Genomic DNA, 10,079 nt, shown 5'->3' on the forward strand with positions numbered 1-10,079 from the left:
TTGTGGAGTACTGAAATATGTAATTAGGGCTGGACTAATGTTCTAAATGACAAGAATTGAAATAAAATGTTATTAAAACAAAAGGGTTGCAGCACTATAAGATAAAATATAGCAGTGGCAAATCAATATGCTTTTTTTTCTTTTTTGCACAGGAAATTAAAATTTTTTGTCTTGCCAGAGGATTGCTTTTTTAATGCCAGAATGTTGCTTGGAACATGTAATTCATGCTCTTCAGCTCTCCTCTTTCCCTGACGTTTAGCATCGTTAATTGCAACAAAGGGAAGTAATTAACCCTCTTCACTTGAACATTGGGAACAAAGGAATGGCCATAAACTGGATCATAGCTAAGCCTGACCAAATGAGTGTTTTCATCTTGGCTAGGGCTAAAGGCTGGCAGGGGTGATGCAGTCTCTTTGCTGTGAGCTAGTTAAGGCTCAGGAACGAAACGGCACCAGCCATCAGGACATAACAGGTCACCTCTCAGATAAAGACTGATGGAAAACTCAACTGAGCTGGTTTTGAATTCTGTAAGTAGCCGTGAGAGCCGGGTGCCCCAGAGCCATAGGTTGCTTGTAATAGCAGAGAAGATCTCATTACCCACGCTGTCTCGTGTGCACATTCTCTCTCTCCCCCAGATATAGATGTACTGTAACACGCACTCCTGTCTGTCTTGTTCAATTAGGAGAAGGTCATAATGGCTTGCTTACTATATTTAGAATATTTAAGTCAGTAGATGTAAATATATAGCATAGCAGAAAGGTAATGATTTCAGAAGGGCATGGTTTATAAATGAACTCATCAACCCAATAAGTGCCTATATTTTGGAAAATACACTGTTGATACCCATTTTTTTTCCCTGGATATAATTCTAGTAGCAGTTAGGATGTATCGACCAGGATAATGCTTAACTTACCTGTTTCCTTTTAGAATATAATTTATCCACAATGTATTATAAAGTATATTTGAAAATGCATGGATTTAAAAGTTAATTTGAAGCACAATTTTTTTTTTTTGCTATCATTTGTACATATAATTTGAAAATATTACACTTTCCATTTTTACTTATGAAAGGTGAAGTTCTTTTGCATCCAGCATATCGAGTCAGTTGTCCATCCAAATCCCAGTACCTCTGACAATTTGGTAGCATTTTTAAGAGCTTGATGATACCTTGGGGAGAGTCAAAGGAGTGGTGATTTTTTTTTTTAACACATTAATTTTAAATCTTGCTGGGAAGATTTGCTAACATGCTTAACAAAGAACTGCAGCCCTTGTTGATGGGCATGTTCAGCTTCTGAAAACTTAAATATCACACTATTACCTCATCTTTTCTTTTCCAACTGAAGTTATAGTTGACCATTATGGAAATTGATGGCACCACCTATTGATGCTGCTAGAAAACTGCAGCTCATCATAATTTAAAAAAGCAAGAAAAAAATTAAAATTATATAATTTCTGCTATTTCACTTCTGAAGCAGGCAATTGTGAAAGTGATTTCGTTCAGTTACTCAGATAATCAGGGAATTTTACTTAGGAATGTTATTCAATAAACTGTGAAGGATGTTTTTGGCAACTTTGTTGGGAGTCAGAAGTATCCGTGCAAGACCCACTCATTGTGTGGCACATAAACAGGAGGAAATGATGGTAGTGAGGCAACAGCAAATGCATTGTGAAAACATAGGAAATCTAAACAGTCCATGAGAATGCTTTTAAAAAGTACTTTGGAAATCTGCACTCCCTCTTGCACAGTGTGCAGTTAAGTTGTTCCAACAAGACCACGTTGTTGGAGCAGTGCAAGCCCCAGCCCTGCCAGGAGCCATGTGTGGCAGGTGCTCGGGTCCGTCTGGGACCTGCTGAAATCAATCAGTCTCGTTGCAGATCACATCACATTACAGGACCAGGGCACTGGATGTCAGATTTATAGGCCTATTTCTTTCAACCTCATTTTTGTTTGCTCTCTCTGCTAGCATCTAGCAGAACTATTTTACTTGTTTCCCAAACCCCCTTTTCTTGCACAATACAAAAAGACCTGGAAAAAAATAACTCCTAGCAGTTGAACAATTTTTAACCTAGATCTCACACAACACATGTGAATTTAACTCTTTGCTGTCTTCTGCTATATTCAGGGTTCCAGAGCCAATATGTGGGAATGAGAATAGAGAAATACAGGTACTTATATGTCATATAGGGTACTCCTAGAACTCTGCCTCTAGGCAAAATACTTGGGGGAAGAATGAGTCTATGCCTGGAATGGACTTCCTCAGGCTAAATTTCGGTCTAATTTAACTGTTTGCTATCTCACAAGATGTAGTGCTTATGCTGCTTCTAAGAGGCTCAGCTGGGGTGGAGGGTGAACGGTGAGTTGGTGCAAGGACTGCCTGTGCCCAAGATCTAGAGGAAATCTGTGTCTTCTCTGCCTAAATGTGGTCTTGTGATGTGTGTTTGGTTAAGATGTAATTCATTGCTCTGTAGCTATTGTTTTCTCAGGTAGAGAACTACTTTTGGGTAATTTCCAGTGTAGCTGACAAGCAGTTTTTGTGTGTGTTGCTTATTCATCATGAGTGTTCCCTAGAACACTGATTTTTACCAAGTACTACCTCAGGCTAATAAAAAGTTAGTGAGACAGTCTTGTTGGGAACTGAGGCTAATGTTGCATTTTGCTTGGCAAAATTGATATACCTGTGTTGTCTGACAGACCTTTAAATAATCTATTTTTGTAATTCAGTCGAGATTTTCTTCCATACTAAGCCCAAAATCCAACCAGAGTTGCTCTGGGTTAATATTTTAATTGCTCTCCTGTCCAGTTCTGTTAAAGTCATAAACCATCTACATTAATAGATGCTTCTTTTCTTCAGCGTGTTGTGTGTAGTGTAGTTCCCTACAACTTCTATGCACAGCATGTGACCATCAGCATGAATTAACTTCTAGGCCCCCTGCTTCTAGGGCCTGAGATACCACCAAGTCACCCTGACAATGGCATCCTGTTTCAGAAGAGGTTTTGTTTTCTCCTCATGGCTCTGCAAAATAACAAGTATATCCAAAGGAAAGCTATGTGAAAATGTGGCCATCCAAAAAGCAAGATACCTAAACTGAAGAAATAGAACATTGGTTTTCTATCTTTTTCTGATCTTCTCATGTTTTGTTTTTCAGAAGTCAGGTCTAGTATGAGATTATTTTTAAACTGATGTTACAATACGAACTCAGCAACGTGTCTCAGCCCAAATGGCTTTGCCTAAGAGAAGGAGTGGCAGGATGCCCACAGTTTTCTTCCCTTTATGTTTTGATCTAGGTTTTTTTATTATTATTATTATTAGATGTTGTGCAATTCTGTCACGTGAAAGACTGCATCATGACCAGATCCTGCCATCCACTGTCCAGCAATTCACTCAAATTCCTGAAGAAAAATGAATATTTTATTTTCTTGCCTAGTTCTGAAATGTTCACGAATACAAATAACAAATGCAAATGGTATAGGGACAGTAGTATTAGGAATTGAAATGCCCATTGTGAATTTTGTACAAATATATTCATTATGCTAGAAATGAATGAGCTATTCATATGCTAGAAATGATGACTGAGAGGTGGTCCCTGTTGGTCAATGGTGGCTACAGTTGATCGATACAGATTATTAAATTTTATTTTAATAGCAGGTAGTGACAAAGTGGCTCAGTGCCTAACAATGCATCCTAGTATCTGCTAGATAAACACATGCAAATATATTTCTGTAACAGTCAATAAAATCCTACTGCTTCTCTTGGGTTGCAGAAGAAGCTGATATATGAGTCCATATGCACCTGAAATGGTATAAAATTAAGAGAGCAAATTTTTGATGGGTGACTCAAAATGTGCTTCCTCACCACCCACAAGGTGGTCAGCACATGCCAGGTCTCTGGGCCAGGCAGGCTGAATGGATGAAGGCAACGATTGCTGCATATGCTGCATCTGGGGTTTGCCACTAGCTGGGATGAGAGTTTTAATTGTACCAAACCCCAGGGCCTCACTGACCATTCGCAGTGTCATTGGTACTGACTTCAGCTGACCAGCGTCCTCAGCACTGCTGTGACCTTAGAATGGGCTGCTGGGTCTGTTTCTGGGGCCAAATCATGCCAGCAAGATCTACTCTCTTCCCTGGTGTCTCTAATCCCACACCCTTCAGAACATCTGGCCTGACGAGGGTAGGCTGCAGTTGCCAAAAATGCTTGCTAAGGGTAGCCTGTATTCTGAAGTGCTAAAAGCCTTGGGCTGCTTGTAATGCATGGTAAATCTGTGACTGATTTGAGGTAATGGGAAACATTTGTGAGGGGTGCTGGGACAAGGAGCAAGACACCTGGGAAGCCACCCTGGGCTGTGTTGTCCAGTCAGTGTGTGGGTGCTGGAGCTGCGCTGTTTGCCAGTTCAGGCAAGGAGGCTGGCAGGGGTGGGATGGGGACTTTTGCTGTCTCTAAATCTTTCTGCAGTCTCACTTTTTAAAGCCAGAATAACAGAAGTGAAGGGTTTGGGGGAGGGGGGGGGGAGGATTTGCAAGGTATGGAAAGACTGTGCTGATGATTTGACAGTAAATGTTCTTCAATCACAACTTCTTCCACTCCTCTGACCTTCTGGCCCCCCAGTGCTCATTACGAACAAGGTCTGAGCTGCTTTGAATTTGAAGGACTGAGTTTGATTCAGTTTTTGTGCTCTGGCAAACTCCCACTGCCTTCAGGACAAGCTTGATTTAATATAAGGACTAAAATCCTTGGGGCTTGGCCTTAGGAGACTAGTAAATGCAATCAGCTTCTTTGGTCTGACAGAATGAATAAACAGAGGCTCTTGGCATTTGGCATCAGCAGAGATGGCAGAGATTACGAGGGAAGATCTGGATCATTTTACTGATTCCCAATTCGTGGTAACCACTTGTGAAAGAGATGTGGGCATTGCCCTGGACAGCACAGTGAAGGGCTCCCCTCCTTGTCTTGCAGTGGTTAAAAATCAAATGAATGGAATCAGTTGGGAGAGGAAAACAACTGTGAGAATATTAGAATGACATTATTATAAAAAACCCTTTCTTTCGCTTCAGTTCTCATTACTCTGACTCAAAAAGCAAATAGAAGGAATAACAGAGCTTATACTGGGATGATGGAAATTTGTGCAGATGTGAAAAGACCTCTGAATGAAGAGCTAGTGAAAAGCTTGGTACTATTTAATTCAGATGAAGATAAACAAGAAGGGACATGACAGAGGTATAGCAGGTAACAGATGCTATTGAGAGGGTAAATCCAAAACCACTTTGCCTCTTCTCTTGACACCTGAATAAAGAGACATAAAGTGAACATTTCAGCCTAAAAAAGGGGATATTTGAACCCATCTTAAAAGACTTATTGCAATTAACTGGAGTCCAAGCCAAGTACCTAGTGAATCTTGAAAAACAATTACAACATTTACACAGTCTTTTCTGAGTTACTTTAGACATGGTATAAATGGCTTTAGGGGGTACTGAGCTCTCAGGCTTCAGGGTCTAAGAAAATGAATAATCAAGCAGATCTAGGAAATGATCTCTCCTATGTACATTTATTCTGTTTGCCTGCCATGGACTTCTTGCATTTGCTCTTAAAAAGCTAAAGCTTTGGTAGGAAACCCCCTCAGCATTAGATGAACCATTATTTTGAACTGGTGTGGCAACTATCTTCATAGAAACTTGGTTTATGAAGTAAACGGTTTTACTTTTACTATACATGTGAAATCTAGGTTTGATTCAGAGAGATACCAACAGAGTATTGCATTATTCCTGGCTAGCTGACATCAGTTGTGCTCTCCCAGATCTACACTAGCCCTGGCCATTCTTAACTGCTGGTTCCTTTTCTTCCCTAGCATTTTTCAGGAGAACATCTAATGTCTGAAATTTGTAGCTGCCTTGGGATTTGTACAAACAAATGCAGAAGGAAAGGACACTCACCAAACCTTTTTTTGTTTTAGCACCTTGTGTCTCAAGATTTTATATGGCATGGCACTGTCCCTTGGGTGAACTGAAATGAATGGTTTAAGCTCACACACTCAATTTTGTAATTACTGTAGGTTAAGAGAAGGTAGGAGTAATGCTGCTCAGGTAATGAACAATAACTAGGCACCATGACTGTCTCTGTACAACCACATTCTGTCTTACCAGGGCTTTGCATGTGAGTAAAACTAAAAACTTAATTAAGTAAAGGTGCAATAAGAAATTTTTCTTCATATTGTCTTCTACTAGTTTGATGCTAATACACACTGCCTCTTCTTTTATCCAGTATGAAGTAAGACAAGTCCATAGACCTCATTTTGATCACTTGGGCATTATTGGAGTGAATAGCAAACACAATTGGAGAGATTTTATTAAAAATGATCAAACTTTGAGGGATAAGTCTTTGCAAAAGAACCAAAATATGAAGGAACAGATGCTACATATGGCTCTGAAAGGTGTATAAAGGAGCTGTGGTTGGGTGCTAACTTTCTTCTTTGCCTTTTGCAGGGAGGAGTTAGGATTACCTGCTAACCCATTTCAGATGCAAATCCTCAAATCTGGGCTAATGTAAGGGTAAGGAATTCCTTGGGGTTTTTTTTGGTTTGGTTTTTATTTTTTATTTTTATTTGTTGGTTTGGAGTTTTTTGTGTTTGTTTTGTTTTTTTTTTTTAACTCCACTTCTATAAACATTTACAGAATGTAGTATCTCTCTATGAAGTTACTGTCCTATCACTTGCACGAGTACCTTGTGAGCAGAGGGTTAGAGCTTTACTGCCTAAACTGTGGTAAGCGCTAAAGTTTGTCTTTTCACTTGCCTTTAGTTGAACTGTGTGAACAATACCTGTTAGGAGATATACTCTGTATTATATGGTTACATGGTGAATGTTATTTTTAAAGCTATATGTGGAGAAAAGAGTGCTAGAGAATGAATTCCTGAAAGGAGTTATCAATGTTAAGAGAGATTTGTCAGAATTTAACAAAAATATAATTTATTGTGTCCCAGTGCAAAAACTGGGGTAATTTTATTAAAGTTATGTTCAGTTTGTTGTTTCTATGATAAGAAGCAGGATTGGCAGTCTCCCTGTGCTGGTAGGTGTGCTAGGGCTGTGGGTGAGCTGATAGTAGTCTGGCAGGGCTCTGTGGAGAAGGAGGTTTCTGGCCTCACTGTGGTTTAGAGGCTTGGCTTTCCTGGGCCTTTTGTTTAACAGATGACAGGTTTGCCCTTTATGTGCTCCAGCTCTAGACTCCCAAATGAAAAACAAAACCTGCAGCAAACTGAAGTTTTCCAAGTGAACCTTCCCTTGTTTTTGCAGAAGGTTCCCTATGTGAAAATGTCACTGCTTTGTGTGTTGTGGCTGAAGGGTCTTTTCACGGCTGTACCAGGTTGCTGAGGACTGTCCGACTGAATTTTCTGAAAAAGCTCAAAACCAGTTTATTTGTTTTTCTTAAGCATTTATTGCTTTCATTTGGGCCCCTGCTCTCAGCAGGTTTGTAGACAAAGACCAGATTTACAAACAGCTTGGTGCTGGCTTTTTTGCAAGCTGGTGTTGCAGCTGAAGCAGGGACCTCCTGAAAACTGGGTCCTAGAACCCATGGTGCTTTATGCTGGTGCACTGTATCTGTAGTGAATTGGAAATGTGAGGGCTGAAATAGTGGTGATTGATACAGTTTGGGCTTTTATGTAAAAGGACATTATGTTAGAGTGGCAATAGAACTGGTGGGTGTGTCTTTGACCATACCTGCAATACTGCATGAAATCCTGGGAACAGCATCTTACAAAAATATTGACAAACCGTTGAGAAGGTGAGAGGAGCAACAAAGCAATCAGAGCAGAAGGGACCAAATGATGAGAAAGGATTAAAAAAAAGCTAAGTGCCATATCTCTGACTTCACTAGAGGATGATTGATGGGAAACACAGATAAGTTTGAAAGGAGCCTGAATTAAAAAAAAAAAAAAAAGAGAAGGAGTGAGAGAATAGTTAGGACAGTACAAGAAGGTATAACTAAGAATGATGGGGTGAAATTAAGCAAGAGAAAATTTAAGGTGAATCTTAGGAAAAAATCATTACTGAAATATATTAGGCTGCTGAGCGATTGTCCATGGGGAACAGTGCAAACTGCTGCCTGTATATTGTTAAGCCTGGGCAAAATGTTGTCAGGCATGCAGCCAAGGAAGCTCCAGAAGCTGGAAACTGAAGCATACACCTTTATCAGTGGTTTTACTGTTTCATGTGTATCATTTACAGAAATAATTCGGTTAAACCTAATGCATCAAAGCATCTTTGACCACACATCCCTGTTGAAATTGGTGGAAGTGAGATGCATAAATATCTAATGAAGACTTTGATCTGAAGGGCTTGATTCCCATTACGTGTGAGGATGAGAACAGCAATGTATCTTGTACCTACTGCAATACCACAATCAGCCCTGAGCAGAGCATCCTCCACTATGCTCCACTATGCTGTGCTGTGCCGCAGCAGTGGTACTCATCAAGGCACCTCCACAGCTCAGCTGACTGGGCAACCTGAACCAGTGGGGCTGGCTCACACCTCAACCTCTCCAGTCCAAAGGTGCAGTGCCCTGGGAATGCGTGTCTTTTGCATTGGACACAGAAAAGCTTTCCAGGAAACAGCCGCTGTTGTTCTTCAAACAGGTAGAAGGAAAGCCTTCGTCTTCAGGTGTGCCGAAGCAAGGTGGTGGTGTCCCCATTTGTGAAAGTTCATTGTCCATTTGTGCTTACCTGGCATATTTGTCTGTGTCAAAACCTTCCTGGGGGGGAGGTTGAGAGTGGCATCTTGTTCTCCCTGAGAGCTCCTAACTGAAGGAGGGGTTTGAGTGCTGGTACTTTACACTCCCTGGTAAAGAGCTCCTCAGGTTTGTAGACAGCTTAAATTTTGTGGGTTGGAGTGCGGCAGGAATAAGCCCAAATAGCCCATGGGCCAGCCTCTGCTGGGAGCAGTGAAACCTGAGTTTCATTCCCTGCTTTGGTGTTGTCTTTGAGAAGTAAGGATAGTTCTTCCTCCCTTTGCATTTCATGCATGACTTGCATCTTCTGGGTCTGTTGCGACCTCAGTGTGTAAACAGAGGAAAACTTGTTTGTGGATCCCAAAAAGCAATAGCGAGGAACAGACTGTAGGTTTGTCAGAACCTGCCTGGAAACAGACATTTTTGGGATGTCTCAAAATTTGGTGTTGAAAAATGGAAGACATCTATGAATTTTGGGTGGCTTTGGAGGTAGCTGGCAGCTTGATGTCAGTCTGAGGACTTCAGTTTTCAATAAAGGTGGGATAAGCAGTATTTGAGTAAGAACTCTAATTCACCAGGGTCTGGCTGTCCAGAAGTCCTGGTGGGGATGAGATGGCACATTTCTTGGTCCCATGGGGCTTGTGCAGCGTTCACTTTTAATTTGTGAGGGAGAAATTTAGAAAATAAGCCTTGAAGGAAGCAAGCAAGCCTGACCATTTGCCTCTCTTTCCTCAGTTAGCAATTTTGCTCCATAGTGTTTCTTACTGTTTGAGTTCTGGCTCTGTTTTATAACCATTTGAAATAGTTTTGAGGTATTTTTTTCCTTTATTGCTGCCCTTTGCCTTTTATTCTATATATTCGCTACTCCCCATCTAAAGAAATTCTGACTAAATTCCTTGAGGGTCTGACCCTTCCCTTAGCTTTAGTTTATGCTCCCTTGTTCTTGTGTTTGACATAAGTTCAAACAGCCTTGTAAAATCTCATTTCTCTTCCCTTCAGGATTGTGTATTCTTCTATGAAATATTTTCCCCACCCTCCTCTACCCTGCCTCTTCCTAGAAAAGTGCTTCTATTTTGGTAACTGTTTTGTACAATTAATTGCTAGGGTTCGGGATTCTTTTGTCACTTTCTCCATTACATATTATTGTTCTACACTGAGTTTTAGTTATAAAATCAGCTGTGGTCATTTATATATATATATATATATATATATATGGTTTTTTATATTCAGCACTCCATCTTATTTCCTTTACATTCCCCTAATTTTTCTCTTCAACAGTTCAGTACAGGGCTCAGCAAACTGTAGGTTGTTTGCATCACATTTTATTTTCAGAAACATGTATTCTGGTCTAGGTTTGTTGTTG

The sequence above is a fragment of the Myiozetetes cayanensis genome, unplaced genomic scaffold (genome assembly GCF_022539395.1).
Source record: "Myiozetetes cayanensis isolate MyiCay16 unplaced genomic scaffold, myiCay2020 scf9, whole genome shotgun sequence".
NCBI lineage: Eukaryota > Metazoa > Chordata > Aves > Passeriformes > Tyrannidae > Myiozetetes > Myiozetetes cayanensis.